This window comes from Marmota marmota, unplaced genomic scaffold (genome assembly GCF_001458135.2).
Source record: "Marmota marmota marmota unplaced genomic scaffold, marMar, whole genome shotgun sequence".
Classification (NCBI taxonomy): domain Eukaryota; kingdom Metazoa; phylum Chordata; class Mammalia; order Rodentia; family Sciuridae; genus Marmota; species Marmota marmota.
The window spans coordinates 38,519,426-38,542,058 of record NW_025999977.1 but is presented as its reverse complement, the minus strand read 5'-3'; the positions used below and the strand labels follow the sequence as shown (position 1 = coordinate 38,542,058).

The 22,633-nt window shown below is 39.5% G+C and overlaps 1 protein-coding gene across 4 annotated transcripts in view; it reads left to right on the top strand.

Annotated features, from left to right (window-relative positions):
• The window catches only part of Clip4 (CAP-Gly domain containing linker protein family member 4), a 96,598-nt gene that overhangs the window by 20,808 nt on the left and 53,157 nt on the right, over positions 1-22,633 (top strand). For 2 of the 4 annotated variants that reach the window (XM_015479806.2, XM_048804604.1), the window contains exon 1: positions 21,240-21,410. The exons of the other annotated variants lie outside the window; for them this stretch is intronic. The gene's annotated coding sequence lies outside the window, so the exon portion shown is untranslated. Of the gene's footprint in view, positions 1-21,239; positions 21,411-22,633 lie in introns of those variants that run through there. 4 annotated transcript variants of the gene reach the window in all.

The following is a 22,633-nucleotide window of genomic DNA, read 5'->3' as shown; positions in this document are numbered from 1 at the left end:
TCAAAATGGAAATGAACTGGCTGCCATACAATGATAAGTTCTTAGGCCAAAAAAAAAAAAAAGAGAGAGAGAACAAATGGGTGAGTTGGAAACGTGTACGTGTGAGCCCCTGAGCGAGAGATAAGCTTTAGAGGGTCCCAGGATAAGAGCTGTTCTTGTGAAGTCAAGAGACTAGTGTTTTCACCATCTGTATTAGTTTGCTTGGGCTCCCATTACAAAGGACCACAGACTGGGCAGTTTAATCAACAGGAATGTATTTCCTCACAGTGCTGGAAGCCAGAGGTCCAATGTTGGCTCACAGAGGCCACCCTGCAACTTCCCCTGGTCACCTTCTGGGTGCATCAGTACATGCCAGGATTGGAAGGAAGAGCGGAGTCACCTTACAGTGCTTCCTCTCATAAGGACACTAGTCACATTGGATTATAGCCCACCCTGATGGCCTCATTTAACCTTAATTACCCCTTTAAGGACCTGATCTCTAAATACAGTTAGTTTCTGATTCGCTTTGCTCTTTCCTTATGCTCATCAGATTTCCTCATTGTTTCTCAGGCACCTGAGGCTTGGTGACACACAGAAGCAGAGTCCATGAACCTTTTTTTTTTTTTTTTTGATACCAGGGATTGAACCCAGGGGGCTTAGCCACTGAGCCACAGCCCTTTTTAACTTTTTAATATTAAGACAGGTTCTTGCTAAGTTGTGTAGCCTTGCTAAGTTGCTGAGACTAGCTTTGAACTTGCAGTCCTCCTGCCTTAGCTGATGGGATTATGGGCATGTGCCACTACACCTGGTTAAAGTCCATGAATCTTCGACTTCTGCACTGGCAGACTTCAGCTGTAAGATGGAAAAGATCTGAAAGGGGATGAGAGCTGACAGAAGACCTGAGGCTAAGGGAGGAGTTTAGAGAGAGGTTGCAGGGTGATCTGAGGGTGGGGCTCCCTGTGCCCCACCTCTGACCACAGGCCTCCTCTGAAGGATCCTGAGAGAAGAAGAATGCGCTTGTGCTTCTCTTCTTGGTAAAGTCTAAAGCTGGGGAGTGAGTAGGCCATGGGGCACCTGCCTCAAGTAACCTTAATGTGCCAGAGTAGGAATGGTGTCTGGTACCAAAGGATGCGAGACTTGGGCAGCAGCCTCCCATCAGAGTGGTATGGGAGGGCACCCACAGTGTCCTGAAGGATTCCAAGTAAAACAAAATTTCTCAGAGAGCATTAGTGAGAACCAGGTGAGGACATAGTTGCACTCTCAACGCAGAGAAGTAATGGGAACCTTCATGTACCATGAAATGCACAGGTCACTTTTCAAAAGCACACCTGACATCTGTGATGCCCAGAGCCAAACAGGACAAATTAGGACCAAGAAGGGGACCCCCTTGGTTAAGCCTTAAGGAGCTTCGACTTAATTCCAGGAAGAAGGAGGGGGGAAAAGACAGATTTTAAACTTAATTGTGACTGAGTTATAAATTTGAATTGATGAATTTGAATGAGTTTATCTGAAAGTGACTAGATTAAATTTTCTCCACTTTGAGGCAGAATGGAGGCTCAAGACAGAAATTACACTCAATTATAGGAGAATAGAGAAAATTACATTTTTGCACACACAAGTCAGTGACTGTGAAATTTGTACTGGTTCCAATAATTACAGGCAGCCAGGTGTCAGTAAAATCTCAAGAATAGACCAAAGAATCTTTATGTGCTATTCTCCCAAGTTATTATCTGATCTGCCACTATAGCTCAAAAGATCAGCACAGTGCCTTATCATCAGAAATTGTGGTGAAACCCAGTAGAATTTCTGCTCAAAATGTTCTCTTTAAATCAGAAAGCAGAGCCAAATCTTGTAGGGTAGAAATTTTTTTTTCCTGAGTTCTGAGGATGCCCAGCCCAGTTATAACTCTATGACCAAAAGGGGGAAAATATGAAATTTCAGGTGACAGATAGCTCCTGTTTGCCCTGCAGGTTTGCTCTTCATACCTGTCCTCACCTCTCACTGAGTCCTGGGAGGCAGAGATCTGTGGATGCATCACTAGGGCTCCTGCCTGGAGGCACGTTGGCAGGAAGGAGCTCCGAGGAAGGAGAAGAATGAATGCTTGGGGAATATTGATTCCCCCATCTTTCCATGCTGATCACCATGGCTTGGCTGGTGCCCTCTCTGGAAGACAGCCTTCTCCACAGAGCTCTCTTCTGAGCTCCAACCTTGGCTCTCTCCTTGCTTTTAGGCTGGGGTAGTAACGTGCTATTAATATTGCCTAAGAGTACTGCTCTTTCCCTTGGGAGTCTTCTAAAAGTTCATCCATCCCTTGAAAATTTGTGCCTTTATTAAACTCTTCTCTAACTTCCCCACTGAATCTACTGTGGTATCTTGGCTAATCCTTTGGGGACAGTTATGGAAAGTTAAGTGCTATTTGCATGGAGTTGAGGAACTGGATCATGCTGACACCTGTAGTATAAGGAGCATGTTTTCCTTGTGCAGCTGACTCAGAAACCCTGAATGAGCAGGACTAATGATATTAATACCTATTTTAGTAGGTACTAATAAATTCCAGAGTCTTTAGTGCCTAATTGTGGTTGTACTTCAAAATCTTCCAACTCTTAGATTGTTCATTAAAAATAGTTGATTATTGCATAGCTGTGAAAAAAAAAGATAAACAATAGAAAATTCTGGATACCAAAGGGATAGATGTTCTTTTTAGAATGATTGCATTAAGCAATTCTTGGCTAAGGATTTTTATTAGGTAGACAACGGCTGAGAATTCATATTTGGATTGAAAGAGGGAAGGGAGGAGTCACTTGGCATGTTTGCTCTCTGTTCTGTTGAACCTGGCAGTGTTATTTCAATAGAAACCATGATCTCTCCAACTCCTAGCCAACCATTTTCTGGTTAAAGAAAGTTCGAGAAGCTCTAAGGCCTCCCTCACATTTATAAGAGGGAGGGATACTTCCTCAATTAAATGTTCCTCTGCCACTAACTAAACACTTTTTATTTTTAAATAGATTTATCATTCTGATAACTGGAATTTTTCTTTTTTTAGGGGGAGCAGCTTCCTCTTAGATGTGGTTCAGTAACAGCTGGATTAAAAAGACTTGCACTTTATTAAGAGCTAGAGTCCTCACGGTGTCATGTGTGTCGGATTTATCTCTGTAGTATGGTGACTAGAAAATTGTCACTGCAGGTGGTTTTCAGTGGAATAGTAGACTTTGTCTTTTCAAAGACTTGCCACAACCCACGAAGCTCTGGGCTTGCCACTGGGGGGCATTTCTTGCTTTGAACATGATGTGATGGCTGATCTGTTTGCAGAGGAGAAACCTACCAAAGACCCAGCAAATTTTCTTGCTCTGCTCTATTCTTTTTTTTTTTCCTTAAAAAAAATACATTTATTTATTTATTTTTAAATAATTGAGGATTGAACCCAGTGCCTCACACGTGCTAGGCAAGCGCTCTACCTCTGAGCCACAGCCCTAGCTCTCGCCTTGCTCTACTCTTAAGAGCAGATGGGAAAGTGCAGCTCCAAAACACACTGGGGGTCCTGCGCCCCTCATTAGTGAAAGAAACCCCTGAAGCCTATCCTAGGTGATGAGGGAATTTGGACAGAAACGGGACTTTTTCTGCCCTCCAAAGCTAAGCCTCTGACAGCAGTGACCACTGATACCAACAAGGCTTCTTTACCTCAAATAGAGTGCCACCTTCTCACTACCCAGGATTCCACATGAGCAAAGCTTATGTCTTATAGATGTAATTTAATACCTAGTTCTGAAAACAGTCTCTTCCTAGCTCCCCAGAAGAAGGTAGACGACACTTCAGGAGAGTTAATATTAGAGGAGGCTTGGTTAGAGTTCAAGGGGACTGAGCTCCTAAATAATTTGACACTGACTTTGAAAGAGTCTCTTAAAACTTCCTGGGCTTCTTCCACGTGAAATGATGGGCAAGGCCCCATTAGTGGTTCTTCTTTCTCTGCCATTACTGCTAGAAGTCTAGGAGGAAAGTTAAGGGTCATAATTAATAGTCTCTGGCCCTTTAAATCTGGTATCCATAGCACCACAGGTCATGCCATTATTATGCATTTGTGGCCTATAGGAACACTGGCTGGGCACTCAAAAGAGGACTCCACCAAAGAGAGGCGAGCCAGTGCCTGCCATCACCACCGTGGCTTTCTGCAATTGGAATCTGTGGAGGAGCTAAAGGGAGCCCATTATGAAAACACTCATTTCCATATACTCCCAACCACCACGCTAAACAATTTGTACACTTGCTGAGGAAGACCCATAAGTTACTGAAAAGGTTTTTCCCAGGTGACATTTGAGAAGACAGTCGCATGACCAGGGTAAGTCTCATTGTATAATAAATCTCCTGTCCATTCAGACCTCTGATGAGACTTATTAATAAGTCTCATATAACAGGAGAAAATGCAGGTGAAAATGCATAAGAGCTCAATAACCTGAATGAAGCATAGTATTATTTTAGACAAATTAATATGGGTTTCAGTAACTGGTTATGTATACTGTCAGGCAACTTAGACATATCTTACAGAGGTACAAAAATGTCAGCTCACTGCTATGAAACCAAAGTATTAAAGATACTTCATAATCTACTTTTTCCCCCCTTTTATAATCGAATTGTTTTTGATACATTATTTTTAACTAAAATCCACAGTCTGATTTAGGACTTGCTTTTTTTGTGTTGTACAGTCTATGTTTTTTTGACCAGTGCATAATGTCATGTACCCACCATTACAGTGTCATACAGAAGAGTTTCCTTGTCTTAAAAGTCTCTTTTGTGCCACCTCTTCATCCTTTCTCATTCTTCTCCAGCCCCTGGCAGCCACTGTTCATTACTGTCTCCATAGTTTTGATTTTCCAGAATGCCATATAGTTGGAATCTTATAATACATAGCCTTTCACACTGGCTTTTCTCATTTAACAATATGCATTTAAGTTTCTTCCATGTCTTCTTGTGGCTCAATAACATTACTTTTTGTCACTGTATAATATTCCATTTTACCAGTTTGTCCATTCACCTATTAAAGGACATCCTGGTTGTTTCCAGCTTCTGGAAATTATTCATGTGCAGGTGTGTGTGTGATGGGGGAGCGGGGAGGGAGGGAGAACACAAGTCATAAGTTTTCAAATCACTTGAGCAAATGCCTGGAAGTGTGATAGAGGTGTCATATGGTAAGACTGTACTTCAGCTATGTAAAAAGCTGACAAATTGTGTTCCAGAGCAACTATACAATTTTGTACCCCAATCCTCTTCATCAGCACTTGTTGTTAGTGTTTCTAATATTAGACATTTTAGAAGGTGTGCAGTGGTATCTCATTTTTGTTTTAATTTGCATTTTCCTAATGATATATGACATGAGCATCTTTTCATAACCTTATTTACTATCCTTATATCTTCTTTGGTGAAGTATCTGTTCAGATATTTTGCCCATTTTATTGTTGAATTTTAAGAGTTCTTTGTAAATTTTGCAAGGCAGTTCTTTACCAGACACGTTTTGCAAATTTTTTTTCCAATCTTTCGTTCATCTTTATTGTCATATCAGGGTTTTTCATAGAGCAGAAGTTTGTAATTCCAACGAGGTCCACCTTGCCAATTCTTTCTTTCATGATTGTACCTGTGATGTTGTATCTAAAGGCCACCAAATTCAAGGTCACCTGCATTTTCTCCTGTTATCTTCTGAAGTTTTATGGTTTTGAATTTTACATTTATGTCTATCTTCCAATTAGAGTTAATTTTTGTGAAAGATATGTGATCTGTGTCTAGATTCATTTTTTATTGGTATATATTAATTTTATAGAACAATGGGTTTCATTGTGACATCAAACATAATATGATGAATTTAATTTCCCAATACCTCCCATTATACTCCCTTCCCCATTCCCCTGATTTCCTTCCTCTTCACTAATGGTCTCCTTTCTACATTCCTGACATCTTCTTTGTTTTTCCTGCCATACCTTCCACATATATAGAAACCATATAGCACTAATTTTTCTAAATCTCTTCCATTCATTTTCCTGCAGATGACATAGCTTGGTTCACTTTTTAGGGCTCCATTATATACTACATTTTCTTTATCTGTTGATGGGTGCCTCAGCTGATTCCTTAACTTGGCTATTGTGAATTGTGCCACGATAAACACGGGTATGCTCATATCTCTGTAGTGTGATGATGTTAAATCTTTCAGGTAAGTACCAAGGAATGGTTTGGCTGTTTCCTGTGGTCATTCCGTTTTTAGTTTTTTGAAGAATCTAAATACTGATTTCCATAGTGCCCACCATACTTACATTCCTTCCAACAGTGTCTATTCCTTTTTTCCCCACTCCATGCATTTATTATTATTTATATTCTTGATGATTGTCATTCTATCTGGGGAGAGATGGATTTGCATTTCCCTGATGGCTAAAGACATTGAAAAATTTTTCATATAATTTTTGACCACTTGTACTTTGAGAAGTATCTATTCATTTTATTTGCCAAATTATTAAATGGATTTTTTTTGGGGGGTATTGAGGTTTTTGAGTTCTTTATGTATTCTGGATATTAATTCTCTCAGAATTGTAGCCAGCAATGATTTCTCTCCCATTCAATAGACTATCTCTTCACTCTGTTAATTGTTTTCATTGCTGTGCAGAAGCTTTTTTTATTTGTTTTATCTTGAAAATCCTATTTATGAATTCTCGCTGTTATTTCCTGGGCTATAGGAATTCCATTCAGGAATTGTGTATGGTGCCTACTTGTCAAAGTGTCTCCCTTATGCTTTCTTTTAGCAGTTGCAAAGTTTCAGGTCTTATAGTTAGGTCTTTGATCCATTTTCAATGGTATACAGAATGAGAGATAGGGATCTAGTTTTATTCCTCTATATATGGATATTCAGTTTCCCCAGGACTGTTCGTTAAAGAGGCTTTTAATTCTCCATGGTATGGTTTGGGATGACTATAGTTGTGTGGGTCTGTCTCTATGTCTTCTATACCTTTCCTTTGGTCTACCTGGCTTTTAATACTAGTACCATGCTAGTTTTGTTTTGATGGCTATGTAGTATAGTTTGAGGTTGGTTATTGTGTTGTCTCTAGCATTGCTCTTTTTTGCTCAGAATTTCTAATATTTTATTAAGGATTTTTTGCATCTATGTTCAACAAGAATATTGATCCGTAGTTTTCTCTCCTTGAATTGTCTTTATCTGGTTTTGGTATCAGGGTGCTGCTGACTTTGTAGCATGAGTTTGGAAGTGTTCTATTACTTTCTATTTCATGAAATAATTTGAGGACCATTGGCATTAGTTCTTCTTTAAAGATCTGATAGAATTCAGCTGTGAATTCTATCAGAATTCTAGTGTGTCTAAGGGTTTATCAGTCTTGTTTATGTTTCAAAGAATTAACTCTATTTTATTGCTTCTTTTAGTCTCTATTTCACTAATTTCAGCTCTGATCTTTATAATTTCTTTTCTTCTACTGGTTTTAGGATTGTTTTATTTAAGACCTTGAGATACATCATTAGTTTATTTATTTGAGATTTCTCTGATTTTTTTAATGTAGACATTTTATATCTATAAACATCACTCTTAGAATTGCCTTTCCTGTATCCCACAGATGTTGGTACATTGTATTTCTAATTTTTGTTTGATTCTAAGAATTTTTAAGTCCCCCTCAATTTCTTCAATGACCCACTCATCATTCAAAAGTATATTGTTCAATCTGTGTGTTTGAGTAAGTTTTGTAGTTTTACTTGCTATTGATTTCTAATTTCATTTCATTATGATCTGATAAGATGCAAAAATTATTTCATTTTTTTATTTGCTAAGATTTGCTTTATGGCCTAATTTCATGATCTATTCCAGACAAAATTCCATGCATAGCTGAAAAGCAGGTATATTTAGCTGTTCAATGAAATGTTTTATAGATGTGTGTTAAGTCCATTTGATCTATAGTATAGTATCTTGGTCAATTTTGCTTTTTCTGGATGACTTATGCACTAGTAAGAGGCATGCATTAAAGTTACCCACTACTGTTGTATTGGGACTTATCTGTTCTTTTAGGTTAACTAGTGTTTGTTTTATGAAATTGGATGCACCAACATTTGGGGCATAAATATTTGCAATCATTATTTCTTCTTATTGGACTTTTCCCTTTACCAATATGTAATGACCTTTGACTTTTCTGATGAATTTTGGCTTCAAGTCTGTTTTGTTGGACAGGAGAATAGTGATTCCTATTTGTTTTCAGATTCCACTTGCATAAAATATCATTTTTTATCATTTTATTTTCAGCTTATGAATATATTTGCTGGCAAGGTGTGTTTCTTGCATAAAACAGAGTTAGGTCTTATTTGAAAATTTAATCTGTCAGTCTATGTCTTAATTGGAGAATTATGACCATTCACATTCTATGTTATTATAGAGAGGTATGTACTACTTCCTGTCATTTTGTTTATTTCTAATGTTTGATTTGTTCCTAATTCTCATTTACTTATCTACTATTCTAATGAGATTTATTTTTTCCCATGCTATCTTGGATATTTTTATCTTCTTCTGTGTGTAGGATTCTTTTTAAAAAAATATTTATTTTTTAGTTTTAAGTGGACACATATCTTTATTTTACATTTATGAGGTGCTGAGGATCAAACTCAGTGCCTCAAGCATGCCAGGCGTGCACTCCACCACTGAGCCACAACCTCAGCCCCTGTGTGTATGAATCTTTTAAGTATCTTCTGCTGTGCTGACATAGTGGTCATGAGTTCTTTTAGTTTATCCTTTTCTTGGAAGGTTTTTATTTCTTATTCAACTTTGAAGGATAGCTTTGTAGAGTATAGTGATATAGGTTGGCAGCTATTTCCCCTCAGAGCTTGAAATACATCATTTCATGCTCTCTTGGCCTTTGGAGATTCTGCTGAGAAATCTATAGTTATTCTGATGGATTTACCTTTATCGGTGACTTGATGCTTTTCCCTTGAAGCTTTTAAAAATTTCTCTTTGTTCTGAATTTTTGGCACTTTTAGTTTAATATATCAGGAAGAAGTTCTTTTCTCGTCACGTCTATTTGAAAGTCTACATTCCTCTAGTATCTGCATGTTCTCATTCCCAAGATTAGGAATATTTTCTACTATTATTTTACAGAATAAGTTTCTTTGCCATTAGCCTGTATCTCACTCCTCCTCAAGACCTGAGTCTTATATTTGATCTTTTAATATTGTCCCAGAACTCTTGGATATCTGCTGCAGTCTGGCTGGGCACAATTCAGGAGCCACTTGTCAAAAGAAACTAACTTTATTTTTAGAACCACACACGCCAAACAAAACAGCTCCTCAGGAAAAACCCTCAGAGCCCAACTGCCACCACTGGCTTCCCACAAGCCTCTCAACCTCCCCCACTCCTCCTACTCTTGAGGCCGATTGGCTGGGTCGCGTGGGTGGAGCCAAAAAGTCCCCCAATGAGCAGCTTCGTAGTCTGAAAGGGCGGGGAAACAGCCCAATGAGCATCACCGCAGAGGAGCCAATCAGCTAGAAGTTGCTGGGGTCCCTGTGAACCAATCATCAGCTGGCAGTCTGAAAGTTTGCTGGGGCCCCTTCCGCTGTGGCTCTCAACAGATATCCTGTTCATAGTTTCTCCAATATGAACTGGAGAACTAAGAAGCACGGCCCATACAGGGTTAATGAACTATGACACTATTTTCAGCTATATCTATTCTGCAAGAGGTAGAATAAGCAACATAAGATCCCCTATGTTTTGGCTTTAATGACTTCATACCGGCAGCCAGAGATAAAGAACCATTATGTTCTTCTGCATTTATTAAACAGACAACTGTCCTTTTTTCCCATTGAATTGCCTTTGCTCCTTTATCATGTTTGATTTGTCAATGATCCATTGTCTATATTGGGGGAGGTATATTTCTAAGCTTGCCTTTGGTTTGTCTATTCTTTTTCCAGTTTCAAATTATCTTGATTATAGCTTTGAAATAAATCTTCATGCTGGTAGTGCCAATTCTCTGACTTTGTTCTTCTTCAATATTGTGGTGGCTATTTGGGTCTTTTAGTTCTCCACATACACTTCAGAATTTCTCAAGATCTGCAAAACAATTTGTTAGGATTTTGAGTAGGATTGCATTGAATCTGTAGATAAAGTTGGAAAGAACTGACATCTTAATGATATTGAGTCTTCCTATTCATGAACATGGAATATTAATTTAGACCTTCTTTGATTTTTCTTTCATCAGAATACTGTAGTTTTTCTCATGTAGATCTTGTACATAGTTAGCTTTATATACAAGTTAGACAGTAGAATGAATCAGTCATAACTTTCCTATGTTCATATATAAATGTGCAACCAGTGTAATTCCACATCAACCACAAAATGGGAAGTTATACTCCATGTAGGTATATGACAAAATACATTCTACTGTCATGTATAACTAAAAAGAACAAATAAAACAATTAGATTTATACATAAGTATTTTTTTTTTAAATGAAATTTCAAATTCTTATTGTCCATTGCTGGTATAGAGGAAAGAAACTAAGTTTTGTACACCAACTCATGTATTAAATGCCTTTTTTTCCTTTGATTTTTTTCTTTCTTTTTTCCCCTATTTTCTGTTAAAAGAAGGAAACTCAGATTTTGTAGAAAGATATTAAATTAGTCTTTAAAATTAATAAACTTTGTTTTTACGATTATACCAAGTTAAGCAGATAGTGCAGAGAATTTCTACATATCCTTCACCCACTCACATTTTCTCCTCCTTTTAATATCTTGCATCATCTTGCATTCAATTTTAAGTCTACTACAACAAGGAGGTATTGAATACATTCTTTATTCTTTGCCCTCACGGAATTTACAATTACACTGAGAAGGCAGGGCAAAATGCTTCCATGTAAGCAATTAATGCAAAGTAGTGTACAATTGGGTTTTCATATGTATCTTCCCTTAGCAAAGGGGAGAAATTAGTGTAGTTTGTAGTAGTTAAGAAGAAATGAGAGGTAGGAAGGCTCTGAAGTTTTGAAGAGCAAACAGGACAGGGGGCCTGAATGATGGTGTGAGTAATCAGAACTAGATAAAGGCTTAGAATTGATTTTCTAAGCAGATCCTTTGGGTTTGGTTCTTTTGGGATCTTTGGTTTGTGGTTCACATTTATCTTTAAGTAGATATTCAGCACAATTTGCCTTCTTTGAACCAAACTGAAAGGCTCATGTCAAGGAGCATTTATAAAGAGAAGCAATGTCTTTCTGGGGAAAAAATGTTACCAAATGGGACCATGTCTTTTTCATTTGCCACAAGAGTAGAATTTTATGTGTATTCATAAGAAAGCAACCAGATAAAAAATAGTGACACAGACCCCATGTGAAAGTTCCCTGAGTTCTCCAGATCCCCCTCCCCTGCATTGCAATCACACTCTTTGGAGAAGTTCAGGCAGGAGAACTCTGTGGGATCTCTTGGGGGGTGGGGAGGAATGAGAGGACGTAAAAAAAAATCCCATTGCTTTAATCTTTTATCTCTTGTCACTAAGAGGGGGAAAGAGCAAGGAGAGCATTAAGTGTCCTGTCCCCACCCCACCCCACCCTGCCTGCCAGCCTTTAGTTAACTCACTTCCAGAGGCCTCTCTAGATTTACATGTAATTGCTTACTTGGGTCACCAGTAATGAAGCTACACTACTTAAGAAAGTTCTGAAAGTGGCAGAACACATTCATATTCACAGCTTTGGTCACACTTCTCCACAAACATTACCTTCTTTCATAATATATCTGTGCATCCTCTCCTTCTGTTTTTCTTTCCTCTACTTCCACTACCAACACCTGAGTTCAGGCAACCCCTCTGACTTCAATGGCAGACACAGATATATCTTCTGTCTTACTGTGACTGGGTTTAAAACATTAGCGGCATCTTGGATCGATCCAGTCTTTTCCTTCATGAAGTCTCACTCTTTCTTCCTTGAAAGCATCTCTTCTTATTTTTTTTCTTATTTCTGCCTTATTACAGGACCCCTACCACACCTTACTTTTAACTCTCCCATGCATCAAATCTAGACTCTTTGGCCAGGATCTCCAGGTGTTCCCTTTTGAAACTTAACAAGACTGTCCCATTCACTTCCCTCTTTAGTCCGCGGTAGCCTGTGCTTATCCCTCTGCCTATCCTTTCCTTCTCCAAATAAGAATTTATGTTCTCCCTTTCTGTGTGGGGTTGCCATTTTAAGCAAATAAAAATACCAGTTACATTTAGATCTCAGATAAACAAAAATAATTTTTAAAAAATATGATATAAAATATCACTTATTTGTATAAAATTTGAACTCGTTTGGGCAATTGAGATTTTATTTGTCAACCTTACTTTTATGGGATCTTTTCTTAATGGTCCAGTTTTCTCTGATCTCCATTTTTAGTTCCTGAAACACCTAATTCAATCTTTAATTATATTCACAGTATTGACACATATGGAGAGAATACTCATTGTTGGATACTGTACTAAGACTTTTTTTAAAAAATACAAGAATAGTTCATTGAATTCTAGGAAGAAACATGGGATAAAGTGGGAACTACTATGATGCTCGTATGATACATAAGGAAACTGAGTCTTTGAGAGGTTTTAATTTTATTTTGTTCACATTCTCAAAGACAATTAAGAACTTGGTTTCGATTTGTTTGTAGATCAAATAACTTGTTCCGGTTTCCTTGGCACTGTTGTCTTTTTAAAATTCAGAGTTGCACATCCTGCGAGCCCCCTCATTTCTAGGCAAAGCCTGTATATCTGACTTCAAAGCCTTGGATTCTATCCTATTTCCAAGGCTTTGTGAGTTTTAATTTTGTTCTATGTTATGTTATAAAGCCCCTAAGGGCCAGGGGCACATCTAGTGGTATTCACTGATACTAAGGATTACTTGGCAGGTGCTTAACAAATGGAAGGAGGAGCTTTCCTTACAGACCACACCTTCTTTTCTTGAGCATGGCTGGTGGTCTTTGCATTACACATATTTTCATAAAGTCACTGGATATTGCTTGCAAAAATGCTCGGCTATTGCTACCAGCAAAGATGCCTCTAAATTGGTGAAATGCAGCTCCCTAGCAGGTGTGTGGTGTCTCATTCTGCAAGCTGAACTTGAGAAGCTCCCTGCTGAGAAGTCTGGGTTAGGGCACTGAGTGAAGCTGGAGAAATTAAAGTCATTGTGCCATGTGGAAAGGGTACATAGAGTGGGCAGGCAGCCTATTGGTGACTTGCTGGATGGGACAGGACCCTAGCAAGTGGGGTAGCTGCTGCTCCTTTGCTGGGACTCTGCTTTGATCCAATAGGTATATTTCCCAAAGATTATTTTATTACATTATTATATAACCAAGTGGATAAGATGACGATATGTGGGTGTTATTGTTATGCAGCAAGGTGGTTAATGGGGTGTTATGGGAAAGGCAGGAATGATAGATTTCTATCTCCCAAGGGCATCTGTATCGGTTGTCTCCAGTTCATGTTGAATGCAGGTTGCTATTGAGCACACATTAAATATTAAAAAAAAACAAGCTGTTTATGGAGAAATCATGTAAAAATGATTTGCTGTTTTTAAAAATCTAAGTTTAATTGATAGAGATTAAGGATCAAGGCAATTTTACTTTCAGCTTCTAATTTTCACTTCAGAATGCTTGAATTCTTTCATATGCTTTTGATGTTCAGGTTTCTCGTTATTAAAAGGGTGTAACAGGTAGGGGGGCATTGAGGGTGGGCAGGGGTTTCCATTTTGAACTGTGCTAACAGATTCTGTAGTCTTTTCTTCCTTAGAAACTCAAGGTGGCTTTTCCTTGACCCTATGGGACAGTCTTTCAGGCTAATGTGTGACATTCAAGGCCATTCTAACACGAATCTATCTCTTTAGCTCTTCTACTAGTTTCTTACTGTAGGCTCTGCTCTAGCTAGATGATTATGGACTGAATGTTTATGTCTCCAAGGTGAAGGATTTTGGATATGGGGCCTTTGGGATTTTATGCCCTTTTTAAAAGAGACCCCAGAAAGGTCCCTCCCCCTTCTACCACATGAGGTCATGATGAGAAGTTGGCTGTCTGTGAACCAGAAAGAGAATGCTCATCAGACACTGAATCTGCTGGTACCTTGATCTTGGGCCTCCCCGCCTCCAGGACAAATAAACCTCTGGTGTGTAGGTGTAGCAGCCTGAGGGGACTAACACATAGACTCTCCCACCATCATCATCTAAACACACACTGAGCTTTTCTTCCTCCAAGTCTTTTCTCTTGAAAAGCATTCTGGTTAAGAGTTTAATCTTTGGATCTAGGCTCTTTGAGTTCACATCCTGGTTCTGCTGCTATGTGCTCTTGAGCAAGCTGCCTAACTTCTCTATGCCTTGATTTCTCCAACTGGAAAAATGAAAATTAAATCGTATTTATTTTTTTAGGTGTGAAAGAATAGAAGTATTTATAACCATATATGTACAGCATATATGAAGCACTCAATAAATGCTAGCTCCTTATTTACATAACTTGATCTCATTTCCTCCCTCCCTAGCTCAAAATGTGTCTCTTCCTTGAAGCCTTTCCTGACCCCCACCCCATCCTGCCATGTGATCCCTTTTTTGGAAATCCTAAGAGCTGGCACTGTTTCTTTGGCAGATGGTTGGTGTCCTGTTCTCATGCCATGTCTCAGCACCACAGCTATTTATCGAGTATCTCTGTGAGTCATATTTATAGAGTGTCACTCAACGTATTTGGTGGATAGCACTTGGAGGCAGGAATTCTTTATCTCATTTTGCAAAAGAGCAAACCAAAGCTCAGGGGAGAGTTCAGAGATGCTGTAGTGTTGCACAGATAGAGAGAGATGATCCTGGGCTTCCAGTTTAGGCTGCCCATGATTGCAGCCATGACATTTTCCCTCCTTTAGCAGAAAGCCAGAATAAAGCTTACCCCTGTTTAGAGCCTCCACTCTGACCTTGGAGGAAGAGGCACTCAATGTGTTTCTGGTGATTTAATGGGCCATATGCAATCTGCTTGCCTTTCTAAATGCTTTCTAGTCTTAGGACTGTGATTATGTTTTTTTTTTTTTTTCCTTCCTTTTTTCCTTTCTGTACTGGAAATTGAACTTAGGGCCTCATGCATGCTAGGCAAGTACTCTACCACTGACATATGTCCCCAACAGGGCTGTTGATCTTGATGCTGATAAAAATATTGCACAATATATCTTTGACCTTAAAAAGAATAGACTATAATTTATTATTATTGTGCTGAACTCCATATGAATCTAATTCTCGCTTCTTTTAACCTTGACTGTTCCCTGCTGTTTTGAATATGGTTATATGAGGAATGTCAGAAACAATCTTATTATCAGTGTTATTTGCCACAAAGGAGACTTTCTCATGACTCAGGAACAGCTAATTGGTCTGTCAATGGCTTTCTTTGGTTAGGTGAGTCATTCGATCCATTGTAGACAAGGTGCAAACTCAATGGCACTCTTCTGTAGGTGTGACATTCTCCTAACCCCTAATCAAGATGTCATTAAAGTCATGGATGGTTTATACTGAACTGGGATGAAACTGGATTGGTTTTGTAAACAGCTGTTGAGAAGACAATTTGATGGAGCTTTGGTGATACATGAATGCTTTGCATTTTCAAGTGTGTGCATGCATGTGATCCACAGGCAAACTCTGCGATTTCTAAATGCCTTGGATGTGGTAGTCTATCTTGACTGAGACTGAAATCTTAATTATTGGCCCATTTAGTCAACACATTTCATGAATTTGTGCTATGTGCCCGATAACTGTTCTAGCTACTTGGGATCTAGCAGTGACAGCAATGGACTAAAATTTCTGCTCCCTTGGAACTCCTTTTTAAACATTTTTTGGTATGGAAAAATTTCAAATTAATATAAAAGAAGAAAGAAGAATATAGCCATCATTCACTTTTAATAATTATTTATATTTAATAATTTAACAATAATTACTATTGTATCATTCTTTTTCATCCATCTGTTCCCACTGCACCCTTATTGCTAAAGAACACTTTAAAGCAAATCCCAGACATGAAGCTTTTTATTATATATTCTTCAATATGAATTTCTCATGTAACTTACAATGTCATTGTCATATCTAACAAAATGCACAAAAATTTCTTGGAATCATTTATCATCCAGCCTGGGTTAAATTTCTCCCAATTGTCTCAAGAAATTATTTTTTGTTTATTTGAATCCAGATCCAAGCAAGATCTGTGCATTGAAGAGTGTGATTAGGGCTCTATTCTTCTCCTTCCACAATTTTTTTCTTTTTTTTTTTGGTACTAGGGATTGAACTCAGGGGCACTCGACCACTGGGCCACATCCCCAGCCCTATTGGGTATTTTATTTAGATACAGGATCTCGCTGAGTCTGGCTCCTTCCACATTTTTTATTGGTGCATTAGAATTGTACATAATGATGGGATTTGTTGTTACTTATTTGTACATGCACACAACAATATAACAATATACTTTGGCCAATATCACTCTAGATAGGGCTCTTAACCCACTTTTGATCTATATCAGACTTTCTCGGCTACTTCTTTGGCTGTAGGCATGGATTATTGGCCTTGTGGAAGCTTCCACATTTTGAATTTGACTGACTGCATCTTAATGGTGTTTTTAATGATATTCCTTCATGCTTTAACTTTTCTATACCATGATAGTTCTATCTAGAGGCTTGGTTAGAATTAGTTTCAATGGTGGGAGGCAATGGCGGTGGAGGGTGGTGGTCTTTGAAATTCATATACTCACAGAAATTGGCACAATGCTGTTTTTGTGTGCCACTGCTGTCTTGGAAGCTAACGATATGGGTGGCTGATTTGCAAAATAGTTCTTTTTTGGGGGGGGACTGGGGATTGAACTCAGGGGTACTCATCACTGAGCCACACCCACAGCCCTATTCTGTGTTTTATTTAGAGACAGGGTCTCACTGAGTTGCCTAGCGCCTCACTGTTGCTGAGGCTGGCTTTGAACCCGTGATCCTCCTGTCTCAGCCTCCCAAATGGCTGGGATTATGTAGTGCACAGCACCATGCCCAGCCAAAACTTAGCATTTGTGTCACTGCTTGGCAAACACTCTAGCACTGAGCTACATTCCAAGCCCTTTTATGAACTTTTATTTAAAAACAGGGTCTTGCTAAGTTGCCCAGGCTGGTCTATGAACTTGTGATTTTCTTTCCTCAGCTTCTTGAGTAGCTGAGATTATAGGTATGTCCCACCAGACCAGGCTTATAAGGAAGAATTTTAAAAGTGGTTGTCTTATGTGATGTTTGGAGGGCCTGGAGAGCAGCGCTCCACACAGTAATAAGCTGGGTTTGAAAATTTCATGTTAGTATCTTCTGCGGAGAACTGAAGAGAGAATTAACTTATAAGATAGCATGAATCTAAATTAGACCAGTGAATCAGACTATTTGATCAGGTCTTTAGGGCTTATTTTGCAAAAGATACCTAAATGATTAAAATGTGCAACCAGAAGTGAGTAGCACTGATTCAGATAGTAAGACTTGCACAATTTGGCTAAGTTCTCTTCAGTTTGTGATGTACTTCAGCAAGAGGTCCCTAATTGTAACCTTGAGAATAAAGAGGAGATGGGTCAGAGGAAGACAAGCCCAAGTAGGAGCAGTAGGAGGAGGTTCCTGGATTCTCTAGTTGCTATCCATCTGTAAGGATTTCTATGGCATTGATGAATTTCCTCAATAAATATGATATCATGAACTTTTAAAAGAATGAGATCAGTGGTTTTCATTTGGAGAATCCAGAAGGAATGACACTAGTGAGCACACACAGATGAGATTTGCCATTTGCTCACATGGGGAAAGTTTCCATTTTGAACATGTTATATTTGAGCTGTGTAGTATATATACCAGAGAGTAGATGTTGAGTAGGCAGTTGGCTATATGTCCAAAGTTCAGAGATAGGAATATAAACTTGGGAATTATAAATCTACAGATGGTATTTAAAGCCACCAACTGTGTAAGATCACCTGGTGAATGAGAGATTGGCTGCCTGGAAGCCATGTGAAGAAGGTGCTTCGGACAGTTGTAAAAGTTTTTCTGAGGTGTACTGAGGAAAGTGCCTGCAGAGTCCTAAAGCATACTGTTTTTACTTTTATTTTTTTCACTAAACACAGACAGATTGTTGTATAGAATGTGGTTGCCAGCTTAAATTCCTATCAGCAGTGCACAAGATTACCATTTCCCCATATCCTTGGCAGTCTGTGGGCTTATCTTTCTGACATTTTGCCACGTGCATGGGTAAAGCAGCCGTATGTTGAAGGAGCAGCTCACAAGAGCTGAATGAGCACATTTCTTCCCAACTTCTTGTCCAGTGACCTGACACTGGTGGTTTGAAGTCAGTGATGGTAAGAATATGTGCGTCATGGAAATTAGCAAATACTACAAATGAGTACTCACCTCCTCCCAGGGAGCTGGTTTTAAAGTCTGTTCCAGACAGTGGTTGCACTGTATTTGTGTATGAGCACCTCTTCTGAGCTTGCTCGCTATCCTAGCCTTCCCTGCCATGAGCTGCCTGCTCTTATCCTTTCCTTATTCTATTTTTTAAAAAATATTTATTTTTAAGTTTTAGATGGACACAATATCTTTATTTTACATTTATGTGGTGCTGAGGATGAAACCCAGTGCCTCATGCATGCTAGGCGAGCACTTTATCACTGAGCCACAACCCCAGCCCCACCTCCTTTCCTTATTTTTATCTTAGATTTTCTGATTGCTTTTTATTGACTTCTCCAAAGTTTCTTATATATGTTAGATTCTAATCTCTAATTGTTTTTGTATATAGCCCATGTCATTTCCCAATTTGTCAGCTCTTTCAACTTTTTTCTATGGCTTTTTTTAATTGAAGAGAAGGCTTATTGTGATACATTTAAATCCTCCATTTTTTTTTTTCTGTTCTGAATATCAAACCTGGGGCCTCACATGTGCTGGACAAGTGGTCTACTACTGAGGTACATCTCCAGTTATGCAATCTTATTTTTCTGAACTGAACTTGTATCCCACATTAACAGACTTGGTCTTCCACAGTTCCTCTCTCTCATATGCAGGTCTTAGGTTTATCTGGAGTTTTCTTTGTATGTATATGGCTTTACCTTTTCTTCATTAACTAAGCCAGTTTCCTCAACATGATCTCTAAATACTCTATATTTTTTTCTCATTGGCTTATGGTATCACCTTTCATATATCAAGGTGCGGTTGGTCTATCCACGGGTTTACTTCTGAGTTCTGCATCCTGTCTCATTGCTCCTCTTTTCCCTGGAGCCATACCAATTTGTTTTTATTTCTGCATTTCTACTTTTCCAAATTGACATAACCATTTTAATTTTTTTTTTTTGGTGGTGCTGGGGATTGAACCAGGGCCTTGTGCATGCAAGCCAAGCACTTTATCAACTGAACTAATATCCCCAAATACTTTAAATTATATTTCCTTATACTTTTTACAAGGTTATTGAGTTATTTAAAATTTTAGTTCCTGCTAGAATTTTGGCTATACCAAAACATTGAATTTAGAGATGAAATGGGCATTTTTACATCTTCATGCTTTCAGTCTTCATTTATCCAGTCTTATGTCCTTAAATAGTTTAAAAATATTCTTCATACCTTTTTTTTTTGCAAGTTTTGGGTTAATTCCTGGATATTGTGCTTTAAAGTTTTATTGCTATGGTGAATGGTCTCTGATTGTCTATTGTATTTCCTATGGCTTGCTCCTGGTGTAAACTATTGATTTTTATAAATTGATCTAGTACTTGACAACTTTGCTAAACTAACCTATTACTTGTAGTGTGCATTGATTCTTTTGGATTTTATATGCTGATAATTATATTATTTGCAAACGTGATAGGAAGATTTTAGGGGTTGAGTCAAGTGCTCTGCTCTTTTGCATTTAACTAGTTCTAGTTGTGCTCTCATCGGTACTCTGGATTTTGTCAGCAAGGTGTCTGTTTGGTTCTAAGGTCTTGGTCCCCCTACACTCAAATTATGGAAATGAGTTCTTTTCTTCTTCCTGTGAATGAAATCCTGCCTAGTACCCGCCCACAGAAGAGCAGGATGCTGCCCTCTTTTGCCTATTTCCTCTAACTCCTTTCTCAAAGTGTGGGGTTCTGACAGCTGCTGAGAACTTCCTGAAGCTAACTGAATTTCTGAGTGATCCCTATTGCTCTATGCAGCCATTTTGGGTTCTTACGGCCTAGAAGGACACCTCATATAGGTGAAGCAAACAGTGACTCAACATATGCTTTCAGATCAGACAGGCTTAAGTTTGAATCTTATTTTTGTCCCAGAATACATGAAGAAAGTTATACAGCTTCCCAGAGTCCATTTCTCCATTTGAAAAATGAAGACTAATAAGATCTGGTAGGTAAAGTGATACACAGTGGACATTCAGAAGTTGCCTTTTCTCTACACTGATATTGACCACCACTGTAGACCCCTTCCTTGGTTTGCTGCTATATTGCAACTTCAGCAGCTGCTATTGGATCATATTCCATGTGCCTTTCCAACTGATAGTTCCAGCTCCAAGTTCTGGCTCTGTATCATTGTCCAATATCATTCTTGATAACTGGACAATACCTAGTTCTAAGACTTTGTGAGGGGTTGATGGGGGTGGTTCCGTGGAACATGAGTCCAGTGGGTACTTGTATTCATGATGATGGGCAGGGAAGTAACTTCAGTTTTTGAAATAAAGAACCAGGTGAGTTAGGGACTCTTTCTGGTGACATGGTGTCCTGGGAATTAGTCTATGTATTGTATGGTGTTGGGTGTAGCAGAAAAAGCCAGTGACCTGGCTGGTTCTAACAGAGACCTTTGTTAGAGCTAATAATGGCTCAGCTAGCCACACCCTGGAATCTACTAATATTGTTAACTTAGAGGGATGATTTAAATTAGCAAATTGAACTTGTGGAAATTTCACTAACAGCTCCTTCTGTTACAATAGATCTTTATGAGTTTCTGTGACAATAGTCCTCATTTACAGTTGTTTAAAGTTCACCAAAGGCAGACTGCCTTCCCTCTTGTAACCAGTTGAAGAGGGAGGTGGGTAGGTTAGACAAGAAAAAAGTATTAGAAAAACAGGGAAAGGGAGGTGGAGTCCTCATAGGGAGGAGGAAGCATCTGTGTCACATTATCTCGGAGAGTGCATGAAGATACAGAGCCTGCAGGGACAGAGAAGCTGGCAGCTGACCAGGGATGTGGGATGGTGATGGTATTTAATATTGCATAAGCACCGTGGGTTTTAGTTGGCAGTGTGCTCCACCCAATTCAACAATGTGATGTGACTACTACAAACAACCATTTTGATATTTTGAGCTATGTTCACAGAAGCATAGGCGTAGAAAGAGGTGGCAGGCTCACTCCTCTCTGCATTCAACAGGCCACCCATTCATTCCCGAGCATCACATTTAAGAGGGCTCAAGACAATCTGTGGTACATCCTGAGGACTCCTTCAGCATGCTGGTGAGTAGGTTTGTAACAATGTTATATAAATCACAGCCTAAGAGACAGACAGTGCTTAAATTGGAGTCAGACTTGATCTGAGTTTCCAGGGTAGAAACAACCAAAGGAGGGGGACTGGCAGGGAGCCAGATGTTAGCTCCCAAGGAAGGAAAAACATTTCCAAAAAGCTGGTCCGAGACAAGTCGGCTACTTTAGGAGATAGTGAGTTCTTTGTTACTGGAGGTGTTCAACTATAGCCACTGTGGGAGATGTTGTAAGAAGGACTGAAGTAACCAGAAAGTTTTTTTGCCCCCCTCCCCCATCAATGGTGCTAACAGGAAAAGATGTTCTGGTGTGTGGTGTGCACTCACTTCAGCTCTTCCAGAGATACTGGTGACATTCCTTCAGTCATTGATTTATTCAACATATTACTGCCAGGCATTGGGCTTGGTGAACATGGGAGGACAGCAAAACAGTGTGTGCCTCAGAGAGTTGTTATGGTGTGATGCTGTTGACTCAGGCTTAAAAACTTCATTGTAGTCTCATTAGGTCTCCACCTGAAAGGGACACAGGAAAACGTCAACACCTTTCTTTTCACTGAAAGGCAGAACCAGGAGGTGAGTGTCCACAACTGTTAAGTGTCACAGTTTCACCACTTTCGAATTCTTAGGAGATAGAAAAGGAGATCAGGATGATGTAAGTAAGGTAGGGGAGGAGGGAGCAGAGTAGGGGACATCAACTCCTGCGGTGACTACTCCCTTCTCCCCTCTGCCTCCACACTGCTCAATGTGGGTATAGCATTGACTAGGGTTTTCACAGCAAGACCTGCAAACTGATGGATCTAATCTAGACGGTGCAGGTCTGCATGCCCTCACTACTGGAAAAGGGTGAGACACTGTCCCTGCTCCTAAAAGCAGTGGTGGAGACTCTAGCCCAGGATACGAGTGAGCAAAGCAGGCCAGGCTGGCACTGCTAAGGGCTCTAAAGAGGAGGATGTAAGTAGCGCCAAGAGCTGCTGTACCAAATGTCTGTCCGGCCAGGCGGGGTTCCTGGGAGAACTTGGCTTTACAGCGCTGGACAGATCCCCGCTGCCGCAGCCCATGTCCGGGAAAGTCACGAAGCCCATCAGACTGTGCCGGCGTCGAGGACCCGCCGCGCTGCATGCGGCTGATCTTCCGCCTGTTGAGGGGCGCAGGGGCGCAGGCGGCAGGCGAGCGGGCGCAGGCGCGTGCGCCGGGCTGAGG